The sequence below is a fragment of the Lissotriton helveticus genome, assembly GCF_964261635.1.
Source record: "Lissotriton helveticus chromosome 1_1 unlocalized genomic scaffold, aLisHel1.1 SUPER_1_unloc_52, whole genome shotgun sequence".
Taxonomy (NCBI): Eukaryota; Metazoa; Chordata; class Amphibia; order Caudata; family Salamandridae; genus Lissotriton; species Lissotriton helveticus.
The window spans coordinates 1,027,309-1,040,683 of NW_027611695.1; the positions used below are offsets into that span (position 1 = coordinate 1,027,309).

Consider the following 13,375-nt stretch of genomic DNA (forward strand, 5'->3'; position numbering starts at 1 on the left):
GGTTAGTTTTTTATTGTAGGCTGTTATCTTCGGTTTAAAGGGAAAGATGTTGTGGTGTGTGACCTTAATGCTGCGGTTTACATTTCATTACCATCATTTGCTTATCCTGGAAACTACATACATACATGATTTGCTGCTGTAGACAAATAAAGCTCCTGTGTACTTCATGATTTCTCTTTCAGCGCTTCATAGTAAAACCTTTCAATTTTTGACCCAATCATTTGGCAGAAACATAACTTAGGACCATTAAAATAGTTGTGATAGGGAACATTCATGTGGGGTTAGGACTGGCTCGACCAGAGTGCTTGCTGTCTCAGGAGTATGGAGTTGACCACCTTGCCTGGTCCAGTGTGGAACCAAGCCAGCGATGCTTTGCTGCAGGGTCATTTGCCCTGATAGCTGGTCAACAGTTTGAGGAGGAGGAGGTGAAGAGCTCGCTAAGTGTGCCATGAGGATGGCAGTTCAGTACATCCCTGACAAGTGAGCTTTGAGTCGATGTAGTGTTCCTCTTATACCACATGCAATTCACCCTCTCCAAAGCCTCAAGAATTCCTGGGTGTGAAGGGCGGCTTATTCTGATTGGGTGCTTGATAGTTTTCCAGAAACCCATGTTCTTGATTGTTCATGTTTGTCAGTAGTTAATGAAACACGCCCAAGCGTTTTATCTCTTCAGTTGACAGAAGCTGCAGTATAAGTTTCTTTGTTGTCTGAAAAAAATATGAATGGCCAACGAGCCTCTGTCTGTCAAAGAATGGAAGGGCTGGGGAACTGTCAGTCATCTCACTGCTAAGCAGAGCCATGTCATGCTTCATCCTCCGTCAGGCCTCTGATTTTAACCAACATCGCTTAGAACACTGGGACTTTAGAGCCCATCCTTTCAATGAGAAAAACAAAACTACAAGTCCCATAAGCAATAGTGGTGGAAGGTGTCACACATGACCTGGGACAACATCCGATTCAGCACACCCAGTTCAGTGTTTTAAGTATTTAAAAGTGAGTCACCAGAATACTAAAAACGTGTCTTTTATTTTCAGGGTCAATTAAGTAATGGTCACCAGCTTGGAAGCTCTGTTAATTCTTCAGTATTTGTCATTGATCTCCACATGTGGCTAGTTTGGGTCTGCCCCTGCATCGTTCCCGATAACTTGCACAGGTAAAGAGCTTGTAGAAGCAACATGATAACCCCATACTCGTCTGTAAGAAGTGCGCTCCGAGGCAGGTATCCAATCTTTTATGTGAAACAAGGAGGGGGCAATATCTGCTATGTACATTTGTTAAAATAAAACAGTCAAATCACAGTATACTGTTCCGGAGGTTCAGTCCCAGCGACATTATCTGTAACTGAACGCAGTCACCCTAGGAAGCATGTGCTTTTAAGACCAGTTGCGTTCACTCACCTGAAGGTGACATGCTTCATCATTGGGCTATACTCCTCACCAGGCTGGCGCTACTATGCCTGACGGGCTCCACAAGAGGACACTTTGTCGCAGATATTTTATTAAGTACGCCGGATGAGCATAGTAGGACGGAGGATGTTGTGTCATAAGATGTGAGATTAGTGAAAGTCTGAATATACGATCAACTATCAACCAGTTGCCACAATATAGTTAATGTGATCATCCTGGTCCATGTTGAGATTAAAAACAGTGGCAGAGAAATTGAGGAACTAATGGCCCCTATCGCTGTGTGAAAGTGTCGATCACCTATGGACCTGCTGGTAAGCTGGAGTCTATACTTCAGGTCAACGCTTTTCATGCCTTGTGTAGTCATGGAGCAATCTGTTGGCATTTCATCAGGACCAAATATGGGCAAATGGGTAAATGTGACCTAATCTTCTCCACAGCGTGAGGAGCTCTGTAACTCAAAGCCCTGCACCGTGCTTAGGTGATATTGTGCCTATTACCATCTTACTACCACAGGTGAGCGCTGCCTAACAGAGTGCACTAGATACGGTAACCCTCTTAAAATTCAGGACATATTGACTTATCCATTAGCGAAGACGCCGCATCAGACGGCAACTGGTTTGAAAAGCACATGCTTCCTAGGGTGTTGAGTTAGAGATAATGTCTGTGGGACTGAACCTCCAGAACAGTATACTGTGAGTTGATTTAAATGAAGAATGTGTATACTGGACTGTCATTTTCCTCAGCATCTCTTGTGCTATGTAAAATAAAACACAACACACCTTGAGGCCAACAAATCTATTATACATTTAATGCAAAAATAGCAAAAGGCCAAGCAAACTAACAAGTGACAATTGTCTTTGCAATGGACGAGAGCATCCACCCTAAAGCAAGTTGGAGTATATAATGCTAATGCTACACAATGTATTTTTATACACTTTTCTCCTAATACAAGTCAATGAAACATGAACACGTGATAGAAACAGTTACTGAAACGACACTAATGAGTAGGAGGCAGGATCTTCTCTCGAGAGGAATGTGAGGAGTCTGTGAGGTGCAGATAAAAGATACACGGACAAGCTGCAGAATTCACTGTTTCTGGAAATAACACTTCTGTTTGTCAGTATTCAATTTACTACAAGATGCAGGAAAGTGTGCCGATGGACTTCAGTAAATAAAATGGTTCTGGGCCCTAATAGAATCATGTAACTTTGCAGGTATATTAAGGCTAACAGACACATCAAATTAATATAAGAATATTGTAATTTGGTAATGTAATATATCAATGCACGTTGTGGCAGTGATGTGTATGATGTGTAAACAATTATCTGTATTAAAGAAACCAGTATATTCAGTTATGCTTTCTCAATTCCTTCTTCCTAGAGGCCACCACTGCTGCTAGCCAGCTGTATTCAGCGGTGCCTCCTGTGACCTGGAATCCTGCATTTAATCAATACCAAACTTCGTCATTGCTTCTAGCCAACTTCCTTCACTGGTGCCACTCGCACCCCCACCACCCTTGGGCCTGTTATTCTTTTAGCCGGCTCCAGTCAGTAGTGGCCCCTTGGACCTGTATGTAAGCCTACTAGCTAGCTCCTGTTAGTACTGGCCCCTGGGACCGGTTATCATTCTAGCCAACTTGAGTCATTAGTAGCACCTTGGGACTAGTGATCATACTAACCAGCTTCAGTCAGTATTGGCTCCCTGAGACCTATTATCCTGCTAAATAACTCCAGTCAGTAGTGACCCCTGTACCTTAAGTCCTGCAAATATTCAAAACCAGAGGTTAACTCTACTGCCAACCAGTTCCAGTCAATATTGACATGTATTGTTACCCTGCTTGTCATGAATACCAGAGGCTAGCGTTGTTGCTAGCCAGCTCCAGTCACCAGTGGCCCGTCACATATTATCCTCAATAGGATCAATGCCCAAGACCTGTGCAGCTGCTAACCTGCTCTAGTCAGTAGTGACCTCCCAGACCTGTTATTCTGCATATAATCAGCAAGGCTTCGGCCCTAATAGCACTCACCCCACATCCTTATGGTATATTAGCAGTGTAATGTATTTACATTATACAGTAGGTGCTGCACTATATCACACGATCCCAAAAACAAAGAAAATCAAAATTTGCCAAACCATTCAGCACTCCACCTTGTCAAAAATGACCAAATCACACCAAGCACTATAGCCTGCACATCACATGGCACACTCAGCCACAACATGACAAGATACCACGGCAGGGATTTGGGGCCATTAATCCTCAGGCATGTATGCTGTAGATGCACATGCTTTGCATACTCCTGCCATCTTGTGTTGGGTCCGGATGTTTGCAAGTTGTTTCATTATTACCCCTAGATTTATATTCCATCGCAAAAATTACCTGCACCACTCCTTCTTTTTGATCGGGGTTATTTAATTTAATTTGTTGCAGGCTATTTTCACCTTGAGCATGCTCAATTAACCTTCCATTATGATTACTAACAGTTTGAGACAATGATTGTCGATGTTTATGTAACTGCTTCGTTTCGGTTTCCAGATCTTGTGGTAATTTAATATCCTTCCAGGTTTTTAACAAATCTCTATTCGTTTCATACCCTCTGATACTCTCCCTCTTTGCTCTATTTGTTTCCAATTGTGATGGCTTATTCTCCACCTGTTTATTACATTCCTCCACTTGCAGCATTTCTAAGGACTGAATTTTCCCATTCTCTATCATTTTTATACTAGCAGCTTGATTGTTTAGGCAATTATTTTTCATAACTGCTTGTACCTCCGATAGATCCTTATTAAATAGAGGGTAAAAGGGTTTTGTTGGAGATATTTGTTTACCCTCACCTTCACAATATGATATTTGGTCATGATTGTTCCCAGTATTCAATCTCACTATATCTGATGGATTTGTATTTTTTATACTTTTAGAAGCTTTATTTCTTGCTTTCCATTGTTTTTTCCTCTATCTTTTTGATAGATGATCCCTCATATCCATTGTTGATGAAAATCAACATTGGATATGGCAAAATTACTTATGAAATTGACCATAAGTAATTTTGCCATTGTATTTCAACATCTCTATCGTAAGACCAGAGCATATTCATGTTATAATCACCGGTAATAATAATCTCAGGTTGAATGTCATTGTCCAGTTGCTGCAATATCATAATTATCAAATTGGTCGCCATTGTTCTTCGTAATTATATACGTTGATTACTACAAGAGATTTAATTATATTTTGTTCTTTGTATCATATTTTGACAATTAGATAACCCTTTTGATTTGGGACGTCCATTTCACTTTCCATTTTTAGCTCAGTTGATATAAAAATAGCCAAACCCCCACAAGGTCTGCCATAGTTACTTGTTCTCTTAGCTAATGAGTAATAACACTATACCCTTCCAATCTAAAAGGAACTAAAGCCCAAGTCTCTTGTAAACAAATGATTTGAAAACAGCACAAAGTAGCTAGTTGGTTATTCTGAATCTTTGCTTGAACCCCATTTATATTCCACGAACATAATCTGAGCCTTTCATTCATAATTGTTGGCCCCCTTAAAGGAACTTCAGATTGTAGATGTCAATCCTGCCTGACATTATGGAGGGCTGCTGTTAGCCAACCTAATTTGACAGTGTCAAATAATAGGTCTCCTATTTTTTCCTCTAATGATTTTAAAAGATGCCCGTTGGTCATACATATGTTTTTTTTTAATATTGAGTATTTCTTATTATTCTCGGTTCTCATTTGGTTATGATTTTTTAATTTTGTTGAAACAAAAGGACGTTGCAGGGGAGTTTTTATTTTTATTCCCAAGTCCTGAAAGCGATTATGTTCTTGCATAATAAGGCTGTGCGGCAGTAGAAGATGTCCAAATTGCTAATATCGATTCGCGATTATTCTTGATTGTGAGGAATTCAATTGATTCTATGTCGGTACATTTAATTTCCTTTAATGAGGGTACTGCATTACACAATTTTAATATGTTCCCACGAGTCAAGATATCATTATTACCCCTAGATTTATATTCCATCGCAAAAATTACCTGCACCACTCCTTTTTGATCTGGGTTATTTAATTTAATTTGTTCCAGGCTATTTTCACCTTGAGCATGCTCAATTAACCTTCCATTATGATTACAAACAGTTTGAGACCATGATTGTCGATGTTTATGTAACTGCTTCGTTTCGGTTCCCAGATCTTGTGGTAATTTAATATCCTTCCAGGTTTTTAACAAATCTCTATTCGTTTCATCCCCTCTGATACTCTCACTCTTTGCTCTATTTGTTTCCAATTGTGATGGCTTATTCTCCACCTGTTTATTACATTCCTCCACTTGCAGCTTTTCTAAGGACTGAATGTTCCCATTCTCTCTCATTTTTATACTATCAGCTTGCTTGTTTAAGCATTTATTTTTCATAACTGCTTGTACCTCCGATAGATCCTTATTAAATAGAGGGTAGAAGGGTTTTGTTGGAGACATTTGTTTACCCTTACCTTCACAATATGATGTTTAGTCATGGTTGTTTCCAGTGTTCAATCTCACTATATCTGATGCATTAGTTTTTTAAAATACTTTTAGAAGCTTTATTTCTTGCTTTCTGTTTTTTTTTCCTCTGTCTTTTTGATAAATGAACTTCCGGAGCTGCGTCTGTCATTGTTGATTGTGTCGAGCATAGGTTTATCACTTCTTGATCTTTTGTTTTATCATCTATTTTTTCTTTAACAACAACTTGTTTTTACATTTTATTGTATCTTTAGAGGGGCAGTCGGTCTTGATGGGTTGAATTCCCGCATCAGGAAAATTCCCTTTTACATCGTCAATTATTGTTTTTAAAATATCCGGAATGGTATCCAGTTTAATTAGTGGGGCACAACTACACTCTGCATACGTAGATATTGGCTGAGATTGTGCCCTTACTATTAGATTATTTTGTGGTGTTATCTTCTGCTCAGTTCCGGCAACAGAGGATGCCGTAGCGCTCAAGAGATCTATTTGGACCTCCTTTTTGTTGGACTGATATGTTAAAGCTTCCAGAGTTAATTGCGAGGTTTTGAAGAATAAATCCCAAATTGCTTCCGCGTTCCCACTTCCTGGTACCTAAGTACCTAGGCAATGGTGTTGCCCATTTATCAATGGTAGGTCCTTATACTCCTCTTTTAGCGGTCCTTGAAAATCATGTTCCTCGTCATGAAAGAGTTGTGGACTACTATTCAAACCGTCTTTTTGATACGGAGTACTCCAACGCTGCAGAGTTTCTGGGTTGCTGGTGTATTCATCCTTATTAATTTGAGAGCCGTTATTTTGATTACATTTCGGCTGGTGCTGTTTTTGAACTGAATTTATTTTAGACAGAGTAAGATCCGATTTCAGTGGGGTATTGGCTTCCCTTATGATTTTCACCCCACTATTTAGTTCATTTGCAGCTTCTTGGTCTGATTGATTTATTTGGCCCAAATTAGATGGTTCCCCTATACCGTTAGCTTTTCTGATTTTTACTTGCACTTCTATTGGCATTGGCTGCCTAAGTTGGTAGTAATTGCTGAGTATCTCCCAATGTTAGATTTGTGCATTTTGGGTCCTTTTGTTGTGAACGACCAGTAAGTGGAATAGTTAACATCTCTATGTCCGTTATTTGACCCCAATGGTTGACTTGGTCCTTAGTTCAATTTGACATTCGTTCGACTTCAGCTTTAGACTCAGGGTGGCCTGGTTCACTTACTCCTTGCTTAGGGGATATAATATTTGTTCTACTCAGTGGTTTAATTGGAGTTTGAAGATCACATGAGTTAGTTAGCAATGTTAGCATAGCATCAGTTGGATCTTTCATAAAATCAAACTTTGACAGCGACTTTCCCAGTTTCTCAAATGTATTGACCTTAGATGATTTAAAGGACTATATGTCACCTGCCTGTTTTATTTTAAACGTAACAAATATTGGTGTTTGTTGTATTTTTCTTTTCCTTTTGATAGGAGGGAAAGGTGGCTGCTCCTTTCCTGAGCTCATAATACACCCTCTAAGGTGAAGAAGTCTTGCTCCTTTCAGAGAATCAAACGGGCCAGTGACAAGACCATAGGACAAAAACACCACCAAACACCTCCAGGGGAAAACACCCAAAAAGCACACCTCCGTACAGAATCCGCCGGTGCTGCTGGTTACTTAATTAATTAATTAATTAACCGATTGATTAACATCCAGGCACCGGGTAGGGCTGTAGTCTAGGCATGCGGAGTAATTCAGGGGCCGAGGGGTGCTTCAAGAGGGTCAAAGTCTATTGTTACTTTCCTCTTTCCATAATTTCTCAGATTTTGTATTACAGACTTATTACAGACTCCAATGGCTCAGCGACTTAGGGACCGATCAATCTTAGCTACTCGCCACACGCCACACACCTCTTGCCACTTGTCACTCACCACTCACTGTTCATTGCTTGTTCGTTGCTATTCATCGCTGACAAGAGTACAAGGTAGAATGCTGGCAATCGTTCAGGAGCAAGAGCGGAATCCAGAGCTAGTCCCTCTACAGACGGCAGATGTGGGCACTTCCCTCCACTCCTCGGATCAGCTCTGTCTGCTCTGCTCAATTCTTAGTAAATACGTAAAATCAGGCGGCAGGCCAAGGCTCCTCTGTGCTCCTCTGTTCTCCTCTGTGCCCTGCTACAGCCGCCGCACCAGCAGCACCGCAGGCAAAGGCTCCTTTGACCTCTGCAGCGGCCGCGGTGCCGGCAGCGGCCGTTCCTGCCCCCACAGCAGATCCGTAGAACTTAAAGCACCCGTATAACAGGACGCAGATGAAGGGGAAGAAACCTTCGGGAGCGGGAACGGGTCATAAAACAAACGCGGGCAGTCGTCCCAGGCTCCGCTCCGCTTGCTCGTCAACTCCTCCTCAGCTCGGCCCCTCAGCTCTACTCTGTACGCTTTGCACTCAATGGCAAATCACAGGCCGATAATGACTGTAAACACCAACAGAGGGAAGAATTGTGTGTTTACCCCAGTTAGTAAAAAAACACAGCATAAGTCTTGGCTGCTTCTGCTGCACCCAGAGTCTTATGCGTCTTTGCAGTCTAATTTTTCTGTCTGGAAAAAAACTGTGTCCTGGTTTTCTGCACCCAGTAAATCCAGGTGCAGAAAAACCTAACAACTGATAATCAGGTGGAATAAAATGAACACATGAAAGTACGGCTTCATTTCATTGCCCTTGATTCATACTCTGGACCATAGTTGAGGGATATGTCTAGGCATAGTCCTCGCAGCACACAATAGATTTGCTCAAGTCAGGATGCCAGATACAAGTAGGTGGTAACTCGGGGCAGGGGAATACACCTGTTGTCCGTGGGGGAGTCATTCCCGTCCCAGAAATCTGCATTACAAATTAATTAATAGTATATATTTTTATATTATCTGTTTGGTACCAGTCCATATGACTTTAATATCTGCCTTTGGGATTCTATGTTACAACTCCATAGGGTACATGTATCCTTTGTGAGCTTAATAAAATGTTGAAAATTCTACAAATCCTCCCTCCTACATCCAAGTACTCTCATGCTACCATTCTACGCTCTGTCTGGAAAAACAGCTCAACATATTCCAAATTCTGCATTAATTTGGCTAGTAAATTATATTTTTGGAAATGTACATGTATTAACTATTTCATTTTAATACTATAGGTGATTGAAATTACGGACGAAGAAAGCAAGATTTAGCAATAAGCTACTGAATGTCAGTGCCATAAGAAGGATTATTTTGAAAAACTGAAGAACATCCAGCATTCTACGTTTAAAAAAATTCAATATATATATAAATAAACAATAGGTAATGTAAATAAATCCTCGTCTTCGGAACTACAAACCTTAACCTTACATCAAACATAGAAAGGGTAAAAGGAACTGATGTTCTGCGACTGGTGATCCACAATAGTACTGTGCATGTTCTAACACCCTCAGTTACTACCTTTACGTCAGTGCAAAAAGGTACTTATCAGTTTAATCATTAAATATCAGATCAACACCTCATTACTGCATTGCTAGGAACCTATACAAATAGATTGGAGAGAAACATCAGTCACAAAATAATTTACTGCCGGAGAGGCTATTACCTAAAGACTATTATCTACTAGAACAATTTCAACAGGTGTTACAGGGCTGCTTCCAGACATATTTTGCTCAATTCAAGTGTTAAGAAGATTACACACAATTTCTTTTAGAGATAAATGCTGAACATTATCTAAACAAGCCCGACTCTAAAATCAGGTTCACTCTTACCGTGGCATAATAGTAAGAGAAAACTAAACATAGAGATATTAACCCTAGGAATACACCTTCTAAAAACACGGACTGTTAGAACAAATTCAGTGTTCAAACCCGCCTCAATCAAGGCAAAATAACTGAAATTGGGGAAAAAAGTTACTTGTGCCAAAAAAGATACAGCTATAAATCTTATCTCACAGAATTTGACAGAATGCACACTGGGGGAAACCACTCTCAGTGCAAAGTATGCCATAAAAGTTTCAGGAGTCAATCTTATCTCACTGAGCATATGAGAATCCACACAGGGGAAAAACCTTATCAGTGCTCTGAATGCCAGAAAAAGTTTAGTATCAAAGCGAGTCTATATCGACATGCATTAACCCACTCTGTGGAAAAACTTTACCAGTGCGCTGAATGCCAAAAAAGTTTCAGCCGTAAATCTTATCTCACTATTCATATGAGAATCCACACTGGGGAAAAACCTTATCAGTGCTCTGAATGCCAGAAAAGGTTTTGGAACAAACCAAGTCTTTCTCGACATGTAATAACCCACTCTGGCAAAAAACCTTACCAGTGCTCTGAATGCCAGAAATGTTTCAGTCAAAAAAACATTCTCACTCAGCATAGAAGAGCCCACACTGGGGATAAACCTTACCAGTTCTCTGAATGCCAGAAATCTTTCATTTACAAACACAATCTCACTTTGCATAGAAGAATCCACTCTGGGGAAAACCCTTATCAGTGCTCTGAATGCCCAAAACATTTCAATTGTAAATCACTTCTAACTGAACATTTGAGATTCCACACTGGGGAAAAACCTTATCAGTGCTCTGAATGCCACAAATGTTTCAGTACAAAAAGGATTCTCACACATCATATAAAGATTCACACTGGGGAAAACCGTTATCAGTGCACTGAATGCCACAAATGTTTCAGTGAAAAAAGGAGTCTCACACATCATATAAAGATCCACACTGGGGAAAACCGTTATCAGTGCACTGAATGCCACAAATGTTTCAGTGAAAAAAGGAGTCTCACACATCATATGAAGATCCACACTGGGGAAAACCGTTATCAGTGCTCTGAATGCCAAAAATATTTCCGAGACAAAAGAAGTCTTTCTCAACATATAATAACCCACACTGGGGAAAAACCTTATCACTGCCCTGAATGCCTAAAAGATTTCAAACTTAAATCACTTCTAACTGCACATGTCAGATTCCACACTAGGGTAAAACGTTATCAGTGCTCTGAATGTGACAAATGTTTCAGTGTAAAAAGCAATCTCACTCAGCATATAAGAACCCACACTAGGGAAAAACCTTATCAGTGCTCTGAATGCCACAAATGTTTCAGTACAAAACACAGTCTCATTCATCATATAAGAACCCACACGGGGGAAAAACCTTATCAGTGCTCTGAATGCCAGATATGTTTCATTGAAAAAAGCCGTCTCACTCATCATATAAGAACCCACACTGGGGAAAAACCTTATCAGTGCTCTGAATGCCAGAAATGTTTCAGTGAAAGAAAGAATCTCGCTCGGCATATAAGAACCCACACTGGGGAAAAACCTTATCAGTGCTCTGAATGCCACAAATTTTTCACTGGAAAAAACAGTCTCACTCATCATATGAGAATCCACACTGGGGAAAAACCTTATCAGTGCTCCGAATGTCAAAAATGTTTCAGCCGTAAATCTCATCTCACTGAACATGTGAGAATCCACACTGGAGAATTTTTTCTATCAGTGCTCTAAATGTCCGAAAAGATTCAGAGGTAGAGATGGTTACAAGCGCCATAAGAAAACACACCATCAAAATAATTCAGTGCTCCGAATGCCAGAAAAGCATCAATTTTAAACTCAATCTCACTCTACATGAGCAGACGCACACAGGGGGAAAACATTACCAATGCGGTAAATGCCAGAAATTCCTATTTGATAGGCACAGCCTCACTAACCATAAGCGACTCCATACGATGAAAAACCTCATGAGTGTTCTGAATGCCAGAAAAGCTGCAGAGAAAAACGCTATCTCACCATGAGAAACTCCACACTGGAGAAAATCCTTATGCCATAAAAGCTTGAATCTGAAAGACAGTGTTATGCTTTATGAGCGATCTCACTCTGGGGAAAAACTTTATGAGTGCTCGAAATGCAAGCAAAGTTTTGGGTACAAATTACTTCTCACTTGACATGAGCGAACTCACACGGGACAAAACTCCTTAGTCTTGAATACAATGTAATTTCACATGAGAGAATTTACACTGGACTAAATAAAGCCTTATACAGGAGGGGAAAGCCAGAAACGTTATACTCAGAAAAGAGATCTCAGTGTAGCCATGTAGTGTTTTGAGGGTAGGGGTCAGTGTGGAGGAGTATTTTAGGGCAAGCAGAAATGGCCAGTGTTTTGTGGGAACGGATGATGGCAGTGTTTTGGGGAAAGGGCCTATGGTTTTCAAGGCTATTGGGGGGGGGGTTGGTGGCAGTGCTGTGGGGTAGGGTGACATGCAAAAGGGCTAGGCTATTCTAACTCCTTTTTGTTCTTGTGTAGAGTCTTGGAAGGTAGATTCTGCTGGTTCTAGAGCTCTTGAGCTGTCTGATAACTACAATATACTCTTGCTGCTTCAAGGCTCCGGTCGGTCTGGGGTTCAGTACACTTCTGGAAACTCAGAACCTTGTGGGCTGGATCCATATTTTTGAACTCCCACTTGAAAAGGGTGGAGGTAACATGTGTGCCCATCTCACTTTCACAATTTGCATCATGCCTGTCCTATCTATCCTAGACAATTATTGCAAGTGTAAATCAATCAATCAATCAGTACATTTATAGAGCGCACTACTCACCCGTGAGGGTTTCAAGGCGCCGAGGGTGGGGGGGGGTGGTGGTGCTGCTACTGCTCGAACAGCCAGGTCTTGAGGTGTCTCCTGAAGGTGAGAAGGTTGTGGGTCCGTCGGAGGTGGGTGGGGAGGGAGTTCCACGTCTTGGCAGCGAGGTAGGAGAAAGATTTGCGGACTGTTGTTGTTCTTCTGGTGCGTGGTACGGTGGCGAGGGTGAGGCTGGCTGAGTGGAGTTGGCGAGTCAAGGCGTAGAACGAGAGGCGTTTGTTGAGCCCCCTTTCACAGGACTGGCCCAATGGAAACTCTTTGTTTTTTAGCACATTTCTGGGGTTTTTGTGTGCATTTTTCAAAGTATTTGATTTTGGGGATATTAAGTGTTTACAACAGGCGTCTTCAACCTTTTCTGTACTGAGTGCTACTTCTAATCAGTGAAAATCTTGAGCTACTTAAGGCTAAACATCTCGCGCATTGTTACCAGACAGTTTGTCAAGTACGGCCTTTTAGATTGAAGTCTAATGATCTGCCTGCGCCTTCCGCGCCATGGTACTCCTATGATCTCAAGAAATGTAAAAGAAAATGTAGGCAGCAATAACAATTTGGGACGAAGACTTACAGTCTATTGTTCAACACAATTAAATCACTTTCATCCTTTGATTATAAAAATGTAGCAACTCCCAGCCGAAAAGCTGTGATGAACTAACCGAATTCTTTTTTCCAAAGTAAAAAAAATATTCCTGAATTTTAAGATAACACCTGATAATCCTTAGGGACAGATACAGTGTAGTAATCGTACGGTGAATAAACTAACTTACCATTTCCTGGTAATGAGTACATTCACCCCACTCTCTGAAGAGAAAGTCTCTAATCTTATCAACACTATGAAATTTGGACTCTG

General features: G+C 40.8%; 1 protein-coding gene and 1 long non-coding RNA gene across 2 annotated transcripts in view; both read left to right on the top strand.

Annotated features, from left to right (window-relative positions):
- Positions 1 to 9,128, top strand: part of LOC144806198 (uncharacterized) — a 90,081-nt gene extending 80,953 nt beyond the window's left edge. Inside the window, exons 4-5 of the long non-coding RNA XR_013605722.1 lie at positions 1,035 to 1,153; positions 9,060 to 9,128. This is a non-coding gene — a long non-coding RNA (uncharacterized LOC144806198). The remainder of the gene's footprint in view (positions 1 to 1,034; positions 1,154 to 9,059) is intronic.
- LOC144806189 (uncharacterized) overlaps positions 1 to 13,375 on the top strand; it is a 412,937-nt gene that overhangs the window by 241,432 nt on the left and 158,130 nt on the right. The window lies entirely within an intron of this gene.